Source organism: Carcharodon carcharias, assembly GCF_017639515.1.
Source record: "Carcharodon carcharias isolate sCarCar2 chromosome 27 unlocalized genomic scaffold, sCarCar2.pri SUPER_27_unloc_6, whole genome shotgun sequence".
Classification (NCBI taxonomy): Eukaryota; Metazoa; Chordata; class Chondrichthyes; order Lamniformes; family Lamnidae; genus Carcharodon; species Carcharodon carcharias.
The window spans coordinates 80,567-105,690 of NW_024470650.1; the positions used below are offsets into that span (position 1 = coordinate 80,567).

A 25,124-nucleotide genomic window follows, 5' to 3' on the forward strand; every position below is an offset into this window, starting at 1 on the left:
GCATCTGAAATGTTAATTAAGCCTCTCAACCCAAAGAAGTTGCCAGATGTGGTCAGGGAGCTCAAGAAGGAAATGAAAATCCCCTTTGAGGAATGGAATCCAAAGCGAATGAGGTGAACCAGAGAAAGTCAAGGCACCTTTCCCTTCTTTAAGACGCTGGAACATTGACTCTGATATTCTCAGTGAAATTAACTGATCTCAGACAGTGAAAGGATTCTCGTTACTGCACATCAGGAATTCAAACCTAATATCGGCTTCGGGACAATCAGAATACTTGGTAACAGACAAGACAATGAAAGGCTCGAAGGGAAATGGCACCGGTTGTAGGAGAGCTGATTCCCGGTGAAATGGATGTGTCTGCAGTGGGTGGGATCAGACTGTTTCCATGTATCCATAATGAATGTCTCACCCTTTATTTTGGAAGTATAAAACTGATAGAGTACGATAGCCATCTGGGTAGTGGCAATCTGAAGATTAGACTCGCTGACAGCCTGGTTGGGGTACCTTGTCGGTTAGGTTTGTGTAGGTCTCTGTGATGCAATTGGTCAGCGTGTTTGCCTGTTAACTGAAAGGTTAGTGATTCAAAACCACCCAAGGGGTGAAGGTTTTTACTGTTTTTCCCCCTCATCACCAATCATTGCCACACAGTTCTGGATTGTGATTGGATACTTGGGCTGCAAGATATCATCCCCAAAACGGTGGCAGGTCTTTTGCTGTCCAGTCAGCTCCCACAAAAACAGCTTCTTTTTAAAATTACATTTTCTGTCAAATACAATGAGAAAAGATTTGGACCCACTCTGTAACCCATTAGAAATCCATGAAATTGTTGGAAACAAACGAACCCATCAATTACTCAGTCTTCCTCAGCTCCACAGTGAGTGAGACAGGGAAAAGCAGAAAAGCAGTAATATTCCGGCCCCGCACTCTCCAATCACCCGCTGCCAGCAGAAAGCAGCGACTGCAGCTTCAATCAGCGGGTTACTGCCCATCCCTGGGACACGAGATACTCCAACCCGGGCCAAACCTCCCAATACACCGAGCACAGGCTCAGGAAAACACAGGTAGATTATATCCCGCTCACTAAACCTCCGAGCAGCATTTACAGAATACCTGAGTGAGTGAGTCACAAATAAAAGTCACACAAACTTTCTAATTCTTTTCACTGTAAAATTCCTTCATTTTATTGAAAAGTTGACTGTTGTGAATCTGAAAATGAGCACCATGGGATTTGTGTTACCGAGTGACTTGTTTTCCATTGTTTGTCCGTCAGGTTTGTAATTCAATTTGTGTTGGATAATGAAGTGAACCTTATTTCGAAATGAGGACACAAAGCAGCTAAGCATTTAATCCAAGAGAAAATCCTGAGGAAAATGTATCACAGTATTTGGAAGGAGGCGCAGCTAAGAAGTGGAAGATGTGAATGATGTTATTGATGATTGAGGGGAATGCATTGCAACCTTGGGGCTTTTGAAGGCCGATTACGTCCCACACTTTAAACTTTCGACCAAGCTGAGGTATCAGGTGGAAAGCAACAGGTTTATCCATGTATGTTGAGATACAAAGCAGTTTCTAAATGCCTGGCTAGCTCAGTCGGTAGAGCATGAGACTCTTAATCTCAGGGTTGTGGGTTTCGAGCCCCATGTTGGGCGCTACAATATTTTAAAAATCTGATTAAGAATCATACGATCTGGAAGCATTGACTCTGTGTCTCCTCCCAACTGCTGAGTTTTTCCAGCATTTTCTGTGTTTCTTTCAGATTTCCATCATTCGCAGTAATTTGCTTTTATCTTTTTCTTTTAAATCTTGCTGCTTAAAAAAACACTGCGGCTCCTGTGAAACCTACAAGACAGACATTCACCACTGAAAACTACTGACACACATCAAATTCAAAGCACTTTATTGTCGCAATGCTTCCTGCTTCTGACCCTGTCTCGCCTCCAGCTCCCTCTGCCCGTCCAGTTCCCAGGTCAATTAGCTGCTCGATGCAGACACAGCCAGTTGGTGGGAATGGGTAAAACTCGTTGGTAAAGAGACACCTGGATCTCATCTTCCTGGTTCTCCCAGATACTGATTACAGGAATGTGCCCAGTGCCGATTATCCACAGTCACTCTCCTCCCAGTTGTTCAGCTTTTGAATTGATTTTCACACTGGGTTTCAATGTGCAGAAAGCAGATCTGTGATAAGCTTATATTGTTCAGCAGATGTACTGCAAGAAGGTACATAACAGGCTGATGGTAACAGTGCTCTATGGACGCAGTGAGCTCCAGTGAAGGATTGGCACCATTAATGTGTCGTTCAATTAGTCTCGTGACAAATCTCGCGCTGGAAATGACAAGAAAACTCGCTGAATTTGCTCCGTGTTTAGGTTTCAAAAGAGCCAAATGCAAGGTAAGAAAGTACATCTCGCTCGAGTCGGTTATAAAGTGGCAGATTGACCCGTGCTGTTGGGAAGCATAAAATTATAGAAAGTTACAGCGCAGAAAGAGGCCATTCGGCCTGGGCGTGCTGTTTTCAAAGAGCAGTTGTGATTGGTTGATCCATCAGGAGTGATATTTGTGTCAGTGCAAACAGTAGGCAGCAAAATTCGTACTTCTCCCAGCCATATTTTGCCTCACACCAACATTTCTATAGTCAGTGCTTTGTAAACAGCCCTTCTCTCTTCCTTCACTGCCACTCACGAGTGTGATGTTTTCCAGATCTGAGGCGAAATTTAAACCCTCACTCCTCTGATTCTGGTGAAGCTTTTAAACGTTTCTCATCAATGAGTGATCAACACTCGTTTTAAAAAATTCAAAAGTCAACATTCCCTGATAGGGAATCGAACCCAGGCAGCAGCGGTAAGAGCGTCGAATCCTAACCACTAGACCACCAGGGAAGTTGCAGCCAAATTTTTTCGATTCGGCTTATCTAGGCTGCTTTTTCCTTTTGTTTTTCAGTTCAGATCTCTTTCAGCACAAAACTGCCAGTTTAGATTCAAGATAAACGACTTTGTCAGCTAATGAAAAGAATGATTGCCGTGAGCTGGAACATGAAACCGACAGTGAAGTGAAATAGTCCCACAAGCTGCTCATGTGTAACTTTCAATTTGCAAAACCCTCCACCCTATTCGCTGTTGGTCAAATGGAAGCGCCAATCCCGAGTCACTGGACTTGTGTTCGGTTGAACACAAGTGACTTCTTCAGCAATGAGAAGAACCATTGCTGTGAGCTGGAACATGAAATCGATACTTTCCCCCTTTAAGACAGTTCCTAAAGCCTCCCCCTTTGACGGAGCTTTTAATCATCTGACCGAATATGAGGCTCGGTGTCACACTTTGTTATATAATGATCCTGGGGAACGCCTTTTGACGTTCCAACAGGTCAAAGGCGCTTTATATATACAAGTTGTTGTTGTTGTAGGATATATATAGAAAGTGCCAGTCTCCCGTTTTATCTTTTACGCTGATAATTTTCTCATCGACATTTTAACCTGAACTAATGTGAATTAAGTTTGCGACGTTAAAAATTTTTCACCCCCTCAGGGAACTGAACCACATTGACAATCACAGAGAGATATACACCGAGAGTGAAAGGCCAAAGGAGAGACACAGGACCAGAAGGCAAGAATCTCACCAATTTGGCTCAGTGTTTGTTCCATTTCAGAAAGCAAATTTCCTGAATGCTGACAAATGAATGGAAATCAGAAAATACGGACGTAATTGGATGGGTTTCCTTCTAAATAACTGATAATTAATTTTGTTAAAATCACAAATGGTGAAAGCTTTAGTCAGCATGATTGCTGCCGTCGTGTTCATATTTACAACAAATGGAAATGATCGAACTTTCCCTCACTCAAATAAACACGCTTGGAAAATGCTCTTGCCAGGTTTCAAACCGCAGCTCCATCACATGTGAAGCGAATATGACCCCACTCGCCTCTATAAACCCTGCGCTGTAAAGATCCCAATGGAGCTGTCTGGAATGTTAAACGGTGACGTCATGCAGCAGCACTTTGGGTCTTTGTTTTGAAGAAATGGAATTCGGCTGTTCTCATTAGGAATGCTGGAGACAGACTGATCAACAATGTCATCATCAAATGGCACAGCGCAGTAAGAGGACCTTCCACCCATCGTGTCTATGTCAGTTTTTCTACAAAGATCTTTATAATTAATGACAATTTCCTTTTCTTTCTCCTTAGCCCTGTTTTTTTTCGCTTTCATGTCATTGAACAATTCCCATTTGGAAATCGATGTTAAGGAAATCAATACTGAAAGTTTCAGCTGGTTCCTCACTTGAGCAAATACGTCAGCCTTGCTCCAGGGACTGACGTTTGCAGTGCTTTACTTTGGTCAGAAGTTCAAGGCAATATAATTTGCAGGTAAACCTGGATGTGGATGTGGTACCAGTCAAGTGGACTACTTTGCCCTGGACGGTGTCCAGCTTCTTCAGTGTTGCAGGAGCTGCACTCATCCAAGCAAGTGGGGAGTATTCTATTACACTCTAATTGTGCCTTGTCGATGGTAGACAGGCTTTAGTGAGTTACACGTTGCACGATTCCTAACCTCTGACCTGCTCTTGTAGCTACAGTGTTTATATGGCTAGTCCAGTTCAGTTCCTGGTCAATGGGAACCGCCAGGATTTGATAGTGAGGGATTCAGTGATGTTAATGCCATTGGACATCAAGAGGCGATGGTTAGATTCTCTCGTGTTGGAGATGGTCATTGCCTGACACTTGTGGGGTGCGAATGTTACTTGCCACTTGTCAGCCCAAGCCTGGATATTGTCCAGGTCTTGCTGCATTTGGACATGAACTGCTTCAGTATCTGAGGAGTCGGGTATGGTGCTGAACATTGTGCAATCATCAGCAAACTTCCCCACTTCTGACCTTATGATGGATGGAAGTTCATTGCTGAAGATGGTTGGGCCGAGGACACTACCCTAAGGAACTCCTGCAATGATGTCCTGGAGCTAAAATGACTGACTCCAACTAATTATTGTTTGAATCGAGGGAAAGCGATCCAAACACACCCATGTTCTCTTGTTTCCCTTCATTTGTCAGACTTCTGCAAATCTCCAATCGATAACGGAGCCAATTTGGTGACATGATTTCATTCTGGCATTTGTCTCTCCTTAAGCCTCTGTCACTCTCGGTCTATATCTCTGTGTTCCTCTGTGTGGGTCAATGCAGTTGAGTTCCCTGAGGAGGTGAAACATCAATTGTGCAACTTCACATTTCAATGTTACAGTGAAAAATATCAGGGCGAAAGAGGTAAGAGAGTTTGTATCTTTCAATGTATGGACTACAACAACAACTTATATTTATAAAGCTCCTTTTTCCTAATGAAACCTCACAAGGCGTTCCCAAGGAGCATTTTATCACAAAGTGTGACACTGAGCCACATAATCGGTCAGATGACGAAAAGCTAGGTCAAAGGGGGTGGCTTTAAGAACTGTCTTAAAGGTGGAAAGTATCGAAATCATGTTCCAGAGAGCAGCAATGGTTCTTCTCATTGGCCGAAGAGGACACTTGTGTTCAACCAACACAGACCATTTGGTCAAAGAAACTTATCCTTGGTGAAGTTTGTAAAAGTAAACTCCACTACAGTTTGGCAGCCTATAAACAATGCCCATCACTGTTTGCTGCCTCTTACTGTTTCTTTGCTCCACCCAAACTGATTCTGCATCTTCATCCTTCAATCTAAGAGCCTCTCTGACTAATGTACCGATCTTGTTCCTTATTAACAGCGCGACTCCGCCTTGTTTTCCTCTTTGTCCATTCTTCCGAAATGACTAATATCTTTGAATATTCAGATCAACCTATCACACTGCCCTTTGAAAGCAGCACACAGGGCCGAATAGCCTCTTTCTTTGCTGTAACTGTCTGTCATTTTATGTTCCTAACACTACGGTTAAGATAAACTTTCTTATCTTCCATGTGATGCTTTGAATTCAAGACAATAAGCAAATTCAACGAGTTTTCTTATCATTTCGAGCACAGAATTTGGAACCGGGCCCATTGAACGACATTTAAATGGCCTCAATCATAAGATGCAGCTCACCGAGTCCAAACAGGCACAGTGAGCATCAGCCTGTTATGTACATTCTTGCTGTACATCTTCTGAGCTATAAGCTGATCACAGCTCCACTTGCTGCACATTGAAAGACAGTGTGAAAATAAGCTCAATTTCAAATCTTAACAACGTGCATATTTGTGTTTTCCTGTGTGTGTCAATGTGGTTCAGTTTCCCATTTTCACCACCCAAACATTATCCATATTAGTTCCCTGACTTCATATCAGCCAGAAAAAAAAGCAGTTAACAGGACATTTCTCTCTTTGTTTTGAGTGGAGACTGTTCAGCAACTAAACTTCTGGATGTTTCAAAGCGGAGGATGATTGAAGTTTTCACATGTTCTTATTAAGTAGCTGAGAATGCTCGAGGGACCAAATGGCCCATTTCTGATCGTAATTTTAACATTCTAGTTCAGTGTCAATGTTGGTGAAGACAATAGTTGTAGCTAATCTGAATGTGGTAGTGAGGCCGAGCGGGCTCAGCCGCTGGTTCAGGTTTCGATCTCTCTGGTGATTTGGGCTTTACTCCCACCGCTGTCAAACTTTCTGGTGCTTTGTTATTTGAGGCGCTTCCAAAAGATTCTCTGTGCGGTGAAGGGGCAGCTGAGCTGTGCAGTGTTGTATTTCAGTTGGGAGAATGAGGAGGGACAGTGTACATCCCAGGGTGACTGGGAAAAGGTGGGGCAATGGCACGGACTGGAAGACCTTCTTTCACTGGAACTCGCTGTATTTATTCTGTTATTTTAAACGAACAACATGCAGCCTTTACCCAGTTTTCCTGGCCGAGTGGTTGAGGCGTTTTTCCACGTGGTTCGAATCCTGCCAACTCCCCTTCTTCTCATTCCTGATTGACACAAACTGTCTGCAGAATAAATTATCAGCCAAATGAATAACTAAACCAGCCAAACACCCCCGCGTTTCTTAATCCTGTTCATCTGCAAACATTCATTACATTTGGAGTCTGAAATGGAACAATAATTGGCCAAGTTGGTGACATCCTTGCTTTTGGGTGTTTGTCTCTCCTTCGGCCTCTGTCACTCTCGTTGTATGTGTCGGTGTGTGTTCCTCTGTGTGTGTCAATGAGGTTCAGTTCCCCGAGGGGATAGACACATATTCACCAACACAAACTTGATTAACATTGGTTGTGCAACTTCATATTAAAATGTCAAAGATAAATATCAGGATGAACGATGCAAGTGGAGTTTGCAATGTTTGGAAGGAGGTGCAGCAAAGAAGGGGAAGATGTGAATGATGTTATTGATGATTGAGAGGAATGCATTGCAACCTTGTGGATTTTGTAGGTCGATTACCTTCCACAGTTTGAAATTCAGAACAAGCTGCAGCTCCAGGAGGAAACAACATTGAGCTCCCTGAATTTTCACATAGGAAATAACGCGCGTGCATGCCCGGCTAGATTGTGACAGAGACAGGGCGGGCAGAAGGCCCTCTTTGTCTGCTGTAACAATTCTATGACTTCATATAAATAATACAGGCTTAATGCCAACAGCTATAGTCGTGGCCGAGTGGTTAAGGCGATAGACTTGAAATCCATTGGGATTACCCCGTGCAGGTTCAAATCCAGCCGACTACGTTTTCCATTATTTCTGATTTTAACCATTGATCTCAGAAACAGTAAATGGAATCGACATTTTCATAACACCTGCAGTAGCAAAGATTGACCAATGGGTGGCAGTGGAACCATGATTGCTTCCATCGCATGAAGCAGGCGCTGTCTCAATTTTTACTGCATATGGCACGGTCTCTGTTCAATTAACTTAGACGCCGTTTCTGTTTCTATTACACTAGGACATGTCTCTGCTCATATTAGAGAAGGTCATCTCTCAGTTGTTTCTATAATTGGCTCAATCTCAGTTGTTTATGTACTGGACTATGGCCATAATACAGTTGGCACTATCTCAGTCATGACTGCACTGAAGCAGGTCTCGGCTGAAGTTACAATAAGCCATGCCCCAGTTGGCACTGCACTAGAGCTTGTCTCTGGTTATAGAAAACTAGAACATGTTTTTCTTTGCATTTCACAAGACTCTGTCTCAGCTTTTACTCCAGTACAGCCTGCCACGTGTCTATCAAACTGGACCCTGTCTCAGGTGATGCTGCACCAATACATTCTTCCATTCATATCACACAATTCCCTGTTTCTGTTATTGTCCTAAACCATTACTCTCTTATTGCTGTACTAGGGTAGGTCTCTGTTTTTATTGATCTCGTACCTTTGCCGGTATTTAATTCACCAGACACTGCGTCAGTTGATATTAAAAAGAGCCCTGAATTATGTGAAGCTGCACTAGACCGTGTATCAGTTTTCTAAAACTGGATCCAGTCAGTGTTATCACTAGACTAGGCAGATTCGTATTACACAAGATCCTGTCTCAATTATTACTGCACTCAGCACTGTCTCACTTATGTTTCACTAGGTCACGGCGCTGCTTATAACACACTCAATCATGTCTGCACTTATATTCCTCCAGACCGTATTTCAGAACAATTTACACTAGACTCTGTATCAGCCTGTATCACACTCGAGCTTGTCTGTCTTGTTAATTAAAATGGATCCTGTCTTTGCAGAGACTTTGTCTTTGTACCTCTGTCTCTGCTTCTATTACACTCTCCCTATCCCTGTTTTTACTCCACGACATCATATCTGTCTCTATTACACTGGTGGCAGTCTCCGATATTACGGCCTTAGACTCTCTCTGAGAAGCAATTACTCCGTGCGCTGTGCCTGTAATAACTGCCCTATTTCACTTGATGTTGATCAAGGCCCTGTATCGGTAACTATTGCACTAGACCCATCTCCGCTATTACAGCAGTAGACCTTGTCTATGTTAATATCGGACTCGTCCCCGCCCCTGTTATTCGTGCACTAGGTCACGTCTTTGCTGAAGTAACACTAGATGGCCTCTCTAGTCATGCCTCTGCTTAAATTGCACTAGGCCCTGTCTCAGTAATTACCACACCAGGCTTTGTCTCTGTTGTTACCACACTATTCTATGTCTCTATAAGGTGAACGTTGAGTTAGAAATGGCCTCTGACTTTGGCCTAAACTACAGGTTTTGACTGTTTGTTCCGCCCAGCTACTAATATTCAGTTTCATTACAGCCAACAGTATTACATATGAGACATCACCTGTTCTGATTGTCGTGTACAAAGCAATCATGTTGCATCATTCCACAAAGATAAAAGATTTATCTTCACCAGAATGTTTCATTTTATTTTATTTTCTCTTATTCAAACTGTAACCACAGATCGTCTAATAATGTAAATATTCATTGATAGTATATCCTGTTGTGTGCTCTTGTTTGGAAATTCATGTCATACCAACAATTTCTTTGCTAAGACGGGCACGTTTGTCACCACATTCACTTAAATTCTGTCATCTCTCTACCTGAGACAGCGTCTATCTCACTGAAACGTATTGATTTCCCTCTCTCAGATAAAAGCAAAATACTGCGGATGCTGAAAAACAAAAATACCTGGAAAAACTCAGCAGGCCTGACAGCATCTGTGGAGAGGAATACAGGTGACGTTTCGAGTCCGTGTGACTCTTCTTTAGAGCTAAGGAAATGGAGAAATGCGGTGAAATATCACCTGGTAGTGGGGGCTGGGGCAGGTTGAGCTGGATAGAGGGCCAGTGATAGGCGGAGGCAAAGAAGAGATGTCATAGACAAAAGGACGAAGAGATGTTGACGGTGGTGATATTAACTAAGAAATGTGCTAATAGGTAACATTAAGGGTAGAAATCAGGACGAGCAAGGTAGAGATAGCCCTAGTGGGGGTGGGGTGGGGGGTAGGGATCGAAATAGGCTAAAAGGTAGAGATAAAACAATGGATGGAAATACATCTAAAAATAAAGGAAATAGGTGGGAACAGAAAAAAAATATATAAATTGCTGGAAAAAAGGGGGATCAGAAAGGGGGTGGGGATGGAGGAGAGAGTTCATGATCTAAAGTTTTTGAACGCAATATTCAGTCTGGGTGGCTGTAAAATGCCGAATCGGAAGATGAGGTGCTGTTCCTCCAGTTTGCGTTGAGCTTCACTGGAACATTGCAGCAGGCCAAGAACGGACATGTGGACATGAGGGCAGGGTGGTGTGTTGAAATGGCAAGCAACAGGGAGGTCTGGATCATGCTCGCAGACAGACCAAAGGTGTTCCGCAAAGCGGTCACCCAGTCTGCGTTTGGTTTCTCCAATGTAGAGGAAACCGCATTGGGAGTATCAAATGCAGTAGACTAAATTGAGGGAAGTGCAAGTGAAATGCTGCTTCACTTGAAAGGAATATTTTGGCCCTTGGACATTGAGGAGCGGGAAGTAAAGGGGCAGGTGTTTTGCGGTAGGATGGGAAGGTGCCAAGGGAGGGGGTTGAGGTGTAGGGGGTGATGGAAAAGTGGACCAGGGTGTCCCGGAGGGAATGATCCCTGCAAAATGCCGCCAGGATGGGGGCGGGGTGGGGGGGGGTGGTGGGGGGAGCGGGGGGTGTGACGGGAAGATGTGTTTGGTGGTGGCATCATGCTGGAGTTGGTGGAAATGGCAGACGATGATCCTTTGAATGCAGAGGCTGGTGGGGTGATAAGTGAGGACAAGGGAGACCCTATCATGTTTCTGGGAGGCAGAGGAAGGTGTGAGAGCGGATGCACAGGAGATGGGCCGGACACGGCTGAGGGCCCTGTCAACGACTGTGGGTGGAAAACCTCGATTAAGGAAGAAGGAAGACAGGTCAGAGGAACTGTTTTTGAAAGTGGCATCATCAGAACATCTGACGGAGGCAAAGGAACTGAGAGAATGGGATGGAGTCCTTACAGGAAGCGGGGTGTGAGGAGCTGTAGTCAAGGTAGCTGTGGGAATCAGTAGGCTTGTAATGAATATTGGTGGACAGTCTATCACCAGAAATTGAGGCAGAGAGGTCAACAAAGGGAAGGGAAGTGTCAGGAATGAACCATGTGAAAATGAAGGAGGGTTGGAAATTGGCAGCAAAATTAATAAATTTTTCCAGGTCCAGACGAGAGCATAAAGCAGCACCAAAGCAATCATCGATGTACCGGAGAAAGAGTCGTGGACGGGGGCCGGAGTAGGACTGGAGCATGGACATTTCCACATAACCCATAAAGAGACAGGCATAGCTGGGGCCCATGCGGGTACCCATAGCCTGCACCTTTTATTTGGAGGAAGTTAGAGGAGTTTAAGGAGAAATTGTTCAGTGTGAGAACAGGTTAAGTCAGGCGGTGGATAGTAGTGGTGGATGGGGATTTTTCGGACCTCTGTTCGAGGAAGAAGCTAAGGGCCCTCAGACCATCCCGGTGGGGGATGGAGGTGTAGAGGGATTGGACGTCCATGGTGAAGAGGAGGCGGTTGGGGCCAGGGAACTGGAAATTGATGATATGATGTAGGGTGTCAGAGGAATCACGGATGTAGGTGGCAAGGGACTGGACAAGGGGAGAAGGGGAGAGAGAATGGTGTCAAGATAGCAATAAATTAGTTCCGTGTGGTAGGAACAGGCTGACATGATCAGTCTGCCGGGACAGTCCTGTTTGTGGATGTTGGGCAGGAGGAATAAATGGGCCGTCCAAGGTTGTGAGACTATGAGGTTGGAAGCTGTGGGAGGAAGATCTCCAGAGGAGATGAGGTCAGTAATCATCCTGGAAACAATGGTTTGATGTTCAGTGGTGGGGTCATGGTCCAGGGGCAGGTAGGAGGAAATGTCTGCGAGTTGACGCTCAGCCTCTGCGAGGTAGAGATCAGTGCGCCAGACAACAACAGCACCACCCTTGTCAGCAGGTTTGATGACAATGTCAGGGTTGAACCTGAGAGAACGGAGAGCAGCAGGTTCAGAGAGAGACAGGTTAGAGTGGGTGAAAGGAACAGGGAAATTAAGGCAGTAGCTTCCCCGGTGTTCGAGTGGTCAGGGTTCGGCACTTTATTAGCAGTAGCCTGGGTTCGATTCCCAATGAGCGAATGTAGATTTTTTTTATCTTGTTCAAATGAATATTAATTAGTTATTGATAGAAACCATTTAACAGCTCCACCAGAATCAGTGGGGTGATAGTTGAAGTTTCGCCACAGAGTTGGAAATGTCATATTTGGACAAGTCGAGAACAAAGAAGCGGAGTGAAAGAAGGACAAGAGAAGGGTTGGGTGCAAAGCACTGACCACAGAGATGGTGGCACCAGGAAAAATATGGGTGGGAGAAGGGCAAATTTTGCTGCCTACTGTTTGCACTGACATAAGTATCACTCCTGATGGATCAACCAATCACTACTGCTCTTTGACAGCAGCACGCCAGGCCGAATGGCCTCTTTCTGTGCGACAACTTTGTATAATTTTATGTTTCCGAACAGCACGGGCCATTCTTCTATTTTATAACCCACTCGAGCGAGATGTACTTTCTATCTTGTATTCGGCTGGTTTGAAATCAAGCACGGAGCAAATTCAGCGAGATTTCTTGTCATTTCCAGCACGGGATTTGTCACGAGACTCAATGAGCGACACATTAATGGTGCCAATCCTTCACTGGAGCTCACCGCGTCCAAAGAGCACTGTTATCATCTGCCTGTTATGTAACTTATTGCACTACATCTGCTGAACTATATAAGCTTATCACAGCTCTGCTTTCTTCACATTGACATCCAGAGTGAAAATATGAGCCTTTTCAAACAACTAGGACAAGACTGGAAAGGAAGTGTGATTGTGGATAATCGGCACTGTGCACATTCCTGTAATCAGTACTTGGGCGAATCAGGAAGATCCTAGTGACTCTGTACTCTGCTATCTGTAAACCGATCACGTTCTACGTTCGCACCATCTGACTGCATTTGCATCAAGCAGCTAATTGACCTGGACTGGCAGAAAGAGCTGGAGACGAATATCTGTCCTGCACAAGTTTCACAGCTAATTCAACGACCTCGCCTTTTCTCCACAGACATTTATATTTTATTGTCTCTCAGAATTTCTGTTAAAGTGAAACACTGCACACACCTGCTTTAAGTGTGAGCTGCCACTTTTTCGACCAATCGGGCAATTTTGGCAGCAGTGGAAGTGGTATTTGAAACCAAGCTTAATTACTACTGCCCATCGCCTTGCCTAGCATTGCTACTCAAACAGAACAGAATCAAAGCAGCAACAATACGTCATAAGGCCCCTCAAGCCTCCTCCGGCACTTTATAAGATCATGGCGAATCTCCAGCCTCAAATTCCCACCCGATCCCGATCGCCCTTCATTCCCTTAGATGCCAAAAATCAGGAGAATTTTTGGATGTTTTTTCTTCCATTGATCCGAGAGTTCTGTGGATACCTGGTTGAAATCAGCAATAATAAGAAGCACAGTCGGTAAGATTGGAACTTTCCTGGGGAAACCCCAGTGGATTTTAACAGCATCGTTTTCACCACTGGGACACGATGATTGACCAAGGCCCCAGTGCTTCCCACTCAATCATCAATAACATAATTCACAGCTTCCGCTTCTCAGATGCACCTCCTTCCAAACATTGTGATCCATTTTCCTCAGGATTTGTTTCTGGATTTAATGTTTAGCTGCTTTGTGACCTCATTTTGAAATCAGAATCGCTTCAATATCCAACACAATTTGAATTACAAACCTGACGGACAAACAATGGAAAACAAGTCACTCAGTAACACAAGTCCCATGATGCTCATTTTCAGATTCACAGCAGTCAGCTTTTCAATAAAATGAAGGAATTTGACAGTGAAAAAATTTAGAAAGTTGGTGTGACTTTTATTTGTGACTCGCTCACTCGGGTGTTCTGTAAATGCTGTTCCGATGTTTTATATGTCGTACCTTGTACCGGGATATAATGTACCTGTGTTTTCCTGAGCCTGTGCTCGTTGTGTTGGGAGGTTTGGCCCTGGTTGGATTATCTTGTGTCCCAGAGATGGGCAGTAACCGCTGACTGAAGCTGCAGCCGCCGCTTTCTGCTGGTAGTTGGTGACTGGAGAGTGCGGGGCCGGAATATTGCTGCTTTTCTGCTTTTCCCTGTCTCACTCACCGTGGAAATGAGGAAGACAGAATCATTGATGGGTTTGTCTGAATCCAATAACTTCATAGATTTCCAGTGTGTTGGATATCGGTACATGGTATGCCTAATTGTTTTCTCATTATATTTGAAATGAATGTTCGAAAAAAAGCCGCTTACCTGGGAGCTCACTGGATAACAGTGGAGCCGGCAACATTTCTGGGGTCTTGGAATTCAGCTCAAGTAGGCAATGACAATCGGGAACCGAGTGACAATGAATGCTGATGGGGAAAAAAAAGCAAACTTCGTCCCTGGGTGGTCTCGAACCACCAACCTTTCAGGTTAACAGCCGAACGCGCTGACCAATTGCGCCACAGAGACTCCTGCACAATAGGTGCATGACATCTGTGAGTTAAATTTTCAGATTGCTGCTACCGGAATGACAATTGTTTCTATCATTTTTACTCTTCCAAAATAATGAGTGGAGCATTCATTGTGGATACATGGAAACAGTCTGATCCCACCACTGCTGACACATCCATGTCACCTGGAACCAGCTCTCCTACAACCGGTGCCGTCTCCCTTCGAGCCTTTGCGTGCCTTGACTGTTACCAAGTATTCTGATTGTCCCGAAGACGAAATTAGGTTTGAAGTCCTGATGTGCAGTAACGAGAATTCTTTCAATGTCTCAGATCAGTAAATTTCACTGAGAACATCAGAGTCAATGTTCCAGCGTCTTAAAGAAGGGAAAGATGTCTTGACTGTCTCTGGTCAGTCGAACAGTTCACCCTTCATTCTCCTCTGATTCCGGGTCCCACAGTGTTTCTGAAGATTCACAAAGCTGGAGACTGGGTTTTCTGTTTTGGTGTCTTCTCCATTTTCCAATTTGCTAACTGACAATATTTACCAAAATCTCCTCTCTATCCCTCAATGCAAGGTGCATCATGTCCAGATATGAGGAAATTTAGTTTTGTGGAGAGATTATAGAGACCGGGGTTGTTCTCTTTAGAGCAAAGAAGTTTAAGTGGAGATTTCATTGAGCTGTTCACAATGAGGTGGGTGGGGGCAGTGGGGACGGGATGGTGCAGATAGGGAGAAACTGTTTCCACTGACGGGGGTCAGTAACCACAGGATTGGGATTTAAAGATAGTGAAGGAAAGACAGACTTGCCTTTATACAGCGCTTTTCCTGACCAGCGGATGTCTGAAACCACTTTCAAGCCAATTAAGCACTTTTTGAAATTAAGACAGAAAGCACTGGACAAACTCAGCTGGTTTCGCTTTCCACAGACGCTCTCAGACCTGCTGAGTTTTACCTGCATTTAATGTTTTCATTTCAGATTTCCAGTATTTTGCTTTTATTGAAGTACTTTCTGAAGGAGAGTCATTGTTCTCATGCAGGGAGTACGGCAGCCAATCGCTGCTCTACAAACAGACAAAGGCAGGGACTTGACAATGCGCAGATCTGATAATCTTGTTTGAAAGATAAACAGTGACCAGGGCACATGGCCACATCCTACAGTCTTCACCAAACTTCAATCTGCAAGTTGTGATGATGGTTCTGGCCAGTATCGAACGAGGAAACTATTCACATATGAGGTAAACATGATAACCACTGCCCTGCAGAAACAGGGGACAGAGGAAAAGATCAATGGTTCTCACTAAAATGTACAGCTGTGACGTCATGCAGCAGCACTTTGAGCCTTTATGTTGAAGAAATGGAATTCGGCTGTTCTCTTTGGGAATGCTGGGAGACAGTCTGATCCCATAATATCATCATCAAAAGGCACAGCTCTACAAGAGGCCCATAGTATCGATGTCAGTTTTCCCACAAAGAGCTTTCGACTTAATCTCAATTTCTTTGTCTCTTTCCATAGCTCTGATATTTTCCCCCTTTTCAAGTCATTGTCCAATTCCCTTTTGAAAACTCTAAGTTAAGAGAAACAAAATTGAAAGAGGTGCAGGAACAGCTGCCGTGTCCATGCTCAGTGTGTGAAAGTTAACAAAGATTACCTGATTCATAGAGATGAAGGGTTGGATTCTGAATTCTTTTACAATTATTCAAATTTTAAAAATATTTGATTTCAAATCGAATTTTCAGAAAACAAATGTCTATTCTGACCAATCATCTCCTCATTTTCCTCAGTCCATACCTTTTACCAACATTTCATTGAGCAAACACGCACAGTCACCACAGGAAAAAAACACATCATTTGATAGAGTGAAACATTGAAATAATGAAGTTAATAGTGGAGATGATTTCTGTATGTTACAAAGTGCAGGGTGATCTGATTAACTGGCGGAGCTTGTTCGAGGTTCCCAATGACCTATTCCTGCTCCTTTGCTTCTGTTCTACTTCGATGATAATACCAGTGAAGGGAATTAGAAACATGTGTAGATGAGATGGTAGTGTGGCCGAGTGGTCTAAGATGCTGGATTAAGGTTCCAGTCTCTATGGAGACGTGGGTTCTAATTCCATCACTGTCAAGCGTTCAGGTAGTCTAACTTATGGGATCTGCAACAGCCGCATTCAGATCAACAAATACTGGCAGAGTGTGTTGTGTTTTATTTTGATAGGAAGAACGAGGAGAGGCATTATGAATATGAATTGCTGTAGGGAAAAGGCGGGGTGTGGAATAACAATAGTTGAGTTGCTCTTCCACAGGGTCGACATGCTGAATAACCGTCTGATGTAGCCGTCTATGATTTTATACAAACATCATTAATACAAATCTGGGGCTTGGATTCGTGACTGAGTGCTTAAGGCAGAGGGTTTTGAATGCATTGGGATCTCCACAGGTCGGCTAGAATCCTGCCGATTACGCTTCTTATCATTCCTGAATGTTACAGGTGTACCTGCACAATTAATTGTCCGAATAAGTTAAATAAAACCATTTAAAACCGCCAGCGTTCTCGAATTCGTCTGTAAGCATTCACAAAAGTTGCAGCGAGAAATGGAACAAAAACGGAAATAGGTTGTTGTCAGGCTTGATTTCTGGGAGTTTGTCTCTCCTTAGAGACAATCCCTTGACCTTTGTCACTCTCGGTGTATATGTCCGTGTTTGTTCCTCTGTGTGTGTCAACGTGGTTCAGTTCTCCAAGGGCATGAACATCTTTTTCCCATCAAAAACTTAATTCACATTAGTTTCAAATTTCACAGAGAAAAATATCAGGGTGGAAGATGCAGGAGGAGTTTGCAATGTTTGGAATGAGGCGCAGCTAAAAAAGGGAAGATTCAGGGAGAAGTTTTCTTCTCACTTAACACGAGATATGGAACAAGATCTGGGAGGTATTTGTGTCGGTGTAAACAGTAAAGCCTCCCTTATTCCCGCTATATTTTGCCTTGCACGAACATCTCTATGGATAAGGTTTTGCAACCTATTACAGACCTTCTCACATTCCCTATCTTCACCTCTATATTTGTTCTCGACCTGTTGCACGGGTGATATTTCCAGCTCTGAGGCAGAACTCCAGCTCTCACTCCACTGATTCTGGCAGAGATGAGCGTCTTCTGTTTTTCATCAAGAAACAACCCAGGCTCATTTTAACAGTTTGCACGAGGTCAGTAAATCTCCATTCCCTGTCCGGGAATCAAACATAGACCACTGCAATGAAAGTGCTGAATTCTGACCACCAGACCACCGAGAAAGCTGCTCGCAAGCCTCACAACGTGGCATTTCTATGCTACCTGTGTCTTTTATTTTTGTTTCAGTCCTCTTTCACCAGAGACATGCTTCATAAGAACATAAGAACATTATAAATAGGAGCAGGAGTCGTCCATTCGGCCCCTCAAGCCTGCCCCGCTATTCAATAAGATCATGGTTACTCTGCCCCAGGCCTCAACTCCTCTTTCTTGCCAACTCCTCAATCTGCGATATTTCAAAAGTCTATCTACTGCTCTGTAAATACTCTCAGTGAGCTACCCTCCACAACTCTCTTGGGTAGAGAATTCCAAACATTCACTACCCTCTGGGAGAAGAAATTCCTTCGTATCTCAGTTTTAAATGAGTGCCCCCTGATTCTGTAACTATATCCCCTAATTGGAGGTTCCCCCATTAGTGGCAACATCTTTTCAACATCTACCCTGCCAACGCCCTCAGAATCTTGCATGTTTTAATAAGATCACCCCTCAGTATTCTGAACTCTAATGAATAAAGTCTTCACCTGCTTCACAGTTCTTGATTAGTCAACCCCTTCATCCCAGGAATCAGCCTTGTGAATCTCTTTTGAACTGCCTGCAATGCCAATATATGCTTCCTGAATTATGGGGACTAAAACTGTACACAGGACTCCAGGTGCGGCCTCACCAACACTCTGTACAGATGTAATAAGACTTCCCGATTTTTTAAACTCCAACCACTAGCAAAACAGGCCAAAATTGCATTTGCCTTCTTAATTACTTGCTGTACCTGCATGCCATTTTTGTGTTCCATGTATAGTGTAGGAGAATAAAATACATCTACAGGATGACAAAGGGTTAAGTGGTTAAGCCATAGTGGAAAACTACAACGAAGTCTCCTTGCAACATTAGCAGACAAACCTGCGCTGTCAGCTGTTGTGAAGGAAGAAAAACAAGTATCATAAACAAAAGACCAAGAGTCCTTGAACCAAAGTTAGGATTTTCAGCACATGAGACAGGGCCTAGTCATGCTATCTGTTGTCTGTCGAGATGACTAGTCGCCACATGGGCTACTCAAGGTTTTGTGTAACTACTCAAGGTTTTTGCGTAATTATAAACTACGACAGAAAAATTGTTTGAATGCCAAAGATAAAATTTCAATGTTATTATTTACTATGGGTCAAGCAGCTTTTGTAATTTGCATGACCTCTGTTTCACACGCTTTTACTATAACAATGTGTGTACTCTGATGCTTCCTCAGAGTGCCAGCTAGCTCCGTTGTATGCTGCTGGGCTCTCCTTGATATTACGATTCAATAAAGGCTTCCGAGACAAACCTCCTAGGTCTGAGTGTTCAATCCATTTTCTGTGACAAATTGGCATCGAGGATGGATTCGACTAAAGTCCAGCTACCTCTTAAGTTGGAGAGCTGATAATGAGCGTCCCAGCTACCTCTCAAGTTGGAGAGGTGAAAGGGAATTCTGGGCAGTCGGATCTCTAAAAAAGAACCCTCGCAGGCACAGGGAGAAACTACTCTCCCAAGTTGGGGAGAGTACGAACTGCATCCTACCTGAAAGGGGGAGTGCAGTTAAACAGAGTCCCAGCCACCTCTTAAGTTGGAGAGGTGAAAGGGGGACGAAAAGCATACTAGCTGAAAGGAGGAGTGCTTGAGAAAGGTAGCTACCGAACAGACTCAAAAGACCCAAGGAAATGGAAGACTTGTTAAGGAACTCCTAAACATCGGTGAGTGCATAGGGTAGGAAATGCGCCGCATTGATAATTGTGTTTTCTTTTCAGAAAAATGGGAGGTCGTAACAGCAGAGCGGGCTCTGCCACTCCCCCCCCGCTTCACAAATTACCAAGAAAAAACTGAAGCCAGTGAAACCGGAGCTTAAATCAGAAACTTTGAAGATGAGTGAGAAAATGAAAAAGTAGTCGTAGTATACCCGGGGGTTCGAGTTCCCTAGAGGTGAAAAGTAAGTAATTTCTGTGTTTTCTTTTGTGTATATTATTAAGTAAAATGGGACATATGACATCAAAGTAACCCTAGGTTCCCCCTTTGAAGAGAACCACAAATCTTATATGTATGTCCATTACGGTACTGAAATTGACCAATATGTTTCTGATTGGGTTGAATGGACTCAATGTAACGGAGAGAGCTTTCCACCAGCTGGAAGTTACAAGAGCTGTTTGTGCTGAAGAGAGAGAGAGAGAGAGAGAGAAAGGGTACCCCTAGGGGGTTAATGAGCAATTGACAAGCAGCAGCAGAGAAAATGTGAGCCTTTGTCAGTTTGAAGGTCCCTCTAGGTGGAGCCTTCAAGATCCCTTTATTCCCTCACTGCTACTCGAAGATTCGTTTAGAGTTAAGTTCTATATTATAGGAGTATCGATACATACCTTTATCTATGTGCTTGTTTGTGTGCAATGAAGCATTTGTATGTGAGCTTTAACGTGTTTTCTTACCTGAATTGCCTTTTGTGTGTGTAGTTGAGCACTTTAGAGTCGAAAGCCCCATATTAGATTAAAGGTAAAGTTTATTCAAAAATTCCAAAGTTTTGAGTATAAGGTTTAAGTTGAGAGTTCTGACAAAAAATCGTAATTTGAAGGTAGTGTAAAGATAAAACAGGGTTTGCCTTTGTTTGAGATGAACCAACACTTGTACCACCCCGTTGTAGACTAGTAGGAGATAACCCTCAACATCAGCTTCCAAACTGATTGGAATTAATACATACGAGCTAGTATTCTAAAATTCTGAGAAAAAGAAATTACTTGAATTTCAGAAGGATTCTCGGAAAACGAAAAGACATAAACACAATGTCTAGATGGTTTCAATGGATAAAAAGGGGTTTCTTAAGAATAAATGAATTAAATATTAAAGGAAATCTGCTTTCCAAAAGCACAGGAAATTGAATTTGGGACCATCTTGAGATGTAAAGTGTAGTGTAATTTAACAGCTTACTTTATCACTAGGATGCGATCTAAGATAAATAATGTGTCGATAAACATATGGAAATTATAACTTGGATACAAATCATTCCACATGCAAAAGAGGTGGTTTTAATTTTGATAGTGTAAATTACAGTTCTTACAAAGTTTAAAAAAGTGAGGTTTGGTTCTTGATAAATTTCTCAAAAGGGAATTTTCATTTTAAAAAGTCTGACAACAATTGACACTAATTCAAATGCTGCAAGCTTTTGTGTTTGTAAGTCTGTTCCCAAAATATGAAGCTAAGCTCAAGACCTTAACAAAGTTTGGCAGAAATCCAATATTTGGCCGAGTTAATGAATCTGGGAAAATTCCAAAAGAAAAGGGTCAGACAGAATTTAGTGGGTTACATTTAAGACAATAAAATCTTTGAGAAGAAGAAAATGAAGCAAAACATGTCAATACCTGATTTATGTTTTTAAAACAGTTATTTTAAAGAATATTTTAAAGTCTCTCCAGGGAAGTGGAACAAGATAAGATGGTAGCTGTTGCAAGTGTAAATTGGTATGAGGCAAGTAGGAGAATGAGTTAAGGAAAGAGGACATAATGTACAAACTCTTTTAAGGGAAATGAATTCGATAATCTGGCCATTAACTGAGGCATTGGAACTGCACAGGGGGAGATAAGCAAAGATCTGGAGACTGAGATCCCCGTTGAATTGGAATAGTTAATATGGCCCAGAGAGTAATAAACATTTTAAACAATCAAGACAATAGAGAAAATGAACTTAAGATAACCTTAGGATGATCATGGTCACGAAAAAAAACTTAGAGGTAAACTATGAGGAATCTTTAGTTCAGGAATTGAAATGTAAGGAGAAATAATAGTTAACAACAGTTTACCACAGGATGGATACAGGTAAAGGGAAAGCTGGAAAAAGGCTAAATGGATGTATTACTGATTATATTAATGTGCCTGTGAACTACAAAAAGTAAAACCAAAGGATTAACACCTTGATGACAGGCAGTGTTAAGCCGTTCCCAGAGAGAACTATCAATGGAAGTGAAGATACTGAGCCATTGAAAGATAGGATAAGAAGGTGCATTTTAGCGTTGTTTAAGGAATTGAGGTCTGCCATGAGACAGCAGCAGGAGGGAGTAAACTGGAAGGAATGGGGGTGCCTACCCAGATGGATTCAGATCAGGAAACTCATGTCACAAGGAAAGTCATTAAAGAAGTGTGTAATTTTATGGAGATTAAACAGAAATTCAATATTACTTACCACCCCCAGAGTGCAGGGATGTTGGAAAGGATGAACTGAACTTTAAAAAAAAGACATTAGTCAAGAGACAGGGAACAGCCCAATATTATAATAAACTGTGGGCTACCCCAAGCAGGAGCGACAGGTTCACCCCATTTGAAATGATAATAGGAAGGGCCATGCAATTACCTGAAGACATTATAGTAGGAGGTGTAGGGCCACTGAAAGGAAAAATACAGGACAATGTAAGTGAATTAAGTAAGCAATTACATGAGTTGAGAGAGGAAGTTAGAGACTGACAGATGATTAAGGATATGGAAACAGGCAAATCCAAAGAGCAACAAAGGACCCCCCCCCCCACCACCAAGTAGGGAATAAGGTGATGGCTAGGGTGAGCTCGGAGCTGACAGACACGGACCGTACCAGACAATTATGACAGATGATACATGCACACTTGTAGATATGAGAATGGGAAGTAAATGGAGGCATTACACACAGTTAAAGATACATGACAATTGACCAAGCGGTAACCCAGAGAACGGGAGTCGATGTTAATGTCTCCATAGATCTACAATCCTAGTCGTGGGCCTATCAGTACTGGCAACAAGGTCGGGGATCATCACTGCTCATCCTGCACCACAGGAGGAACTTTGGTACAGCATGGACAGTGCCGAATGCGACACACAACGGGGAATGACAAATGTAACAGTAGGAGAACAAGAGCTTTCAAATTGTAGTAAGGGTTTGCTTCAGATGGAGCATGGGAGGTCCGCCACTACCCAGCCACCTCCTACCTCTACTTTCACAGTCTGAGCAGAGATAATTGCGGCCCCTCAAACCACACCGACTGATCCATCTTGTCTGACTATGCATCCAGGACGGACGATTGGTTTGGTACCGGATTTGGTACTGATTTGGTTAATCAGAAGTTTTTTATGATAATGTACACCATGAACCCGTACCTGTAGTATTCCTGTTGGGGTGTCATCCTGCCCCAACGGTGCTCAACCCATACCCAAGCACTCTATACGGCTCTGACGCGCCAGTTGATGACTGAAGCAGTTCAGTTCAGTGGCGAGATGCGATCAGGCTTGGGAGGGAACCGCGTTAAGCACAGCCTGATAAATGATGCCACCATGATATTCAATATAGGGACATCATTGGTTAATCCAAAGTCTGGCCACCGTGCTCGAAAGTCATGCGGCGTCTATCAATAAATTAATTGAAATAAGGAAAAATATTTCATATGAAGCGAGCAGAAATGATGTATGCAACACCTATGGATCTTGCGCACTGGAACAAGCCTGGGAAAACTTAAGACAGATTAAAGAAGGGGTAGTCCCTTTATGGGTAACTAATGAGCATCTGTTGAATCTCTCACGACACAAGAATCATGACTTGACCGGTTGCCAGCTCAGGGGTTTATCACGTGTATTTAGAATGAATGTTGAATGTATAGTGAATAGTAATATGCTAATAGGCATTGTATTAGTAATACCTGTCATACCTATGTCAATGACATAACTCAGTCAAGACGCCCACAGTGACTGCTGGTACGGGACTCAAGCCATGGGGCCCGTTTGTACACCTACAAATGGACTTCATACAAATGCCTAAATGTATGGGATATAATTATGTTTTAGTTCTAGTGTGTCTGTTTTTGCGATGGGTGGAAGCGTATCCGACCCGATGAAATGATGCTGTTGTTGTTGTAAAATTGTTGTTCATTTTACTGCTAAAGTGATAAAGGAACTGTTGAAGGCCTTACAATGCAACCATCACCTTTCCTGCCCATACCAGCCCCAGTCTACTGGAGCGGTGGCAGGACAAAATGGTATTCTGAGAAACAAACTAGCTAAATTATGTGAAGAAACCAGTTTTAAAGGGCCTGAATCTCTACCCTTGGCGCTCATGACTATGCTCTCTCATCCTAACTATCTCAAGGGCTTGCATATACAGGTAGTAAAAGCTCAGAAAAAGCCCACCATTGAAGACTGCCATCAATACCAGCCCAGGGACCTAGTCCTAGTAAAGACCTTCCGGAGAAAGAACTGTTTGGAATCTCGATGGGAAAGGCCATTCCAAGTCCTGCTCACCACCCATACAGCCATGAAGGTTGAAGGACGCATTTGTGGATCCACGCCTTTCACGTCAAGCGGACACTGACCTCGGATGGAAGTGCTTGTGCAAGAACTTTAACTGAGCCGTCAGAATGCTGACTCTGATTTGGATCCTGGCCTGCGTGGACGTTGTGGGGGCATGGACTACCAATTCTGTGGTTCAACGAATGCAGGCTGTAGCCTCACAAGTTAATCAGACTAAATGTTGGATTTGTACTCATTTTCCTCTATGCAAAACAGCTGCTGAATTGCATGAGAAGGTGGTAGGGATCCTACCTTGTGCTGCTAACAACTCGAACGGCCCTGAATGTTAAAGGGAAGCAAGATTGGGTCCAAACCACTCGTTGTAAAAAGACATTGTCCGACAATCCTATAACCATCGTTACCAGTGAACTAATTTGCGTTATGTATCGGATACTGTCTTTTGCTATATTCTGCTTCTTGATATATTCTTATGAAGTATATCCAAAGGATTCTCTCCCCAACACATTTTTGTCTTTATGCCGTGCTTATGCTAGACAAGTAGGACAGGGCGCCTGTTGGATATGTGCCCAGGCTCCCCAACATGGATGTGAGTCAAGCACCTATCAGGCAAAACCAATGACTGAGGAAGAAGTGAAGGATCTCACAGATTTCCACACCTAGTCAGATGATGCAGAAGTCAATATGTTCAAGGGATGGTTCAGTCTCTATGGGTGGAACTATACAGATCATGGGATAAGAATCAAGCCTCCTCAGGAGCCGACAAACGCCACCTGTTGGTGCTTGAACCTTGCAACAGGTACCTATAACCTAGGAAACAATAGTTGCCAAAACACCATATCTACTAGCCCTCGTAGCTATGATCCTCAAAAACCTCGAAATGATACATATTGGGTTTGTGGGGAAAAAGCATATCCCTGGCTGCCTGGGATGCCACAATTATCTTCTTTCTTTAATCAAGATACCGGAGGTTTAGGTAAGGGTGTTACCGCTCACACCTGGAGTGGCTGCTGCTATCTAGCATATTTGAATCCTTAACTTCGCTATATAAGTAACTTAGATATACTCCCGCATCTGCATCTACATCGCCGTGACATCTCAGAATCTGAATGATTCTGGATGATTGCTTTCCACTCTTATGGAGCTGCTCATAATTCCCGAGAGATTATCAACTTTGCAGCTGCA

At 43.3% G+C, this 25,124-nt stretch overlaps 3 non-coding genes across 3 annotated transcripts; 2 read left to right on the forward strand and 1 right to left on the reverse strand.

The window, feature by feature from the left end:
* Nucleotides 1-1,575: 1,575 nt before the first annotated feature.
* On the forward strand, nt 1,576-1,649 carry trnak-cuu. The gene has a single exon. It is a non-coding gene; the product is annotated as a tRNA-Lys (tRNA).
* Nucleotides 1,650-7,558: 5,909 nt separating this feature from the next.
* trnas-uga lies at nt 7,559-7,640 on the forward strand. Its single transcript has one exon. It is a non-coding gene; the product is annotated as a tRNA-Ser (tRNA).
* Nucleotides 7,641-14,340: 6,700 nt separating this feature from the next.
* Nucleotides 14,341-14,415, reverse strand: trnan-guu. The gene has a single exon. It is a non-coding gene; the product is annotated as a tRNA-Asn (tRNA).
* Between the last annotated feature and the right edge of the window lie 10,709 nt (nt 14,416-25,124).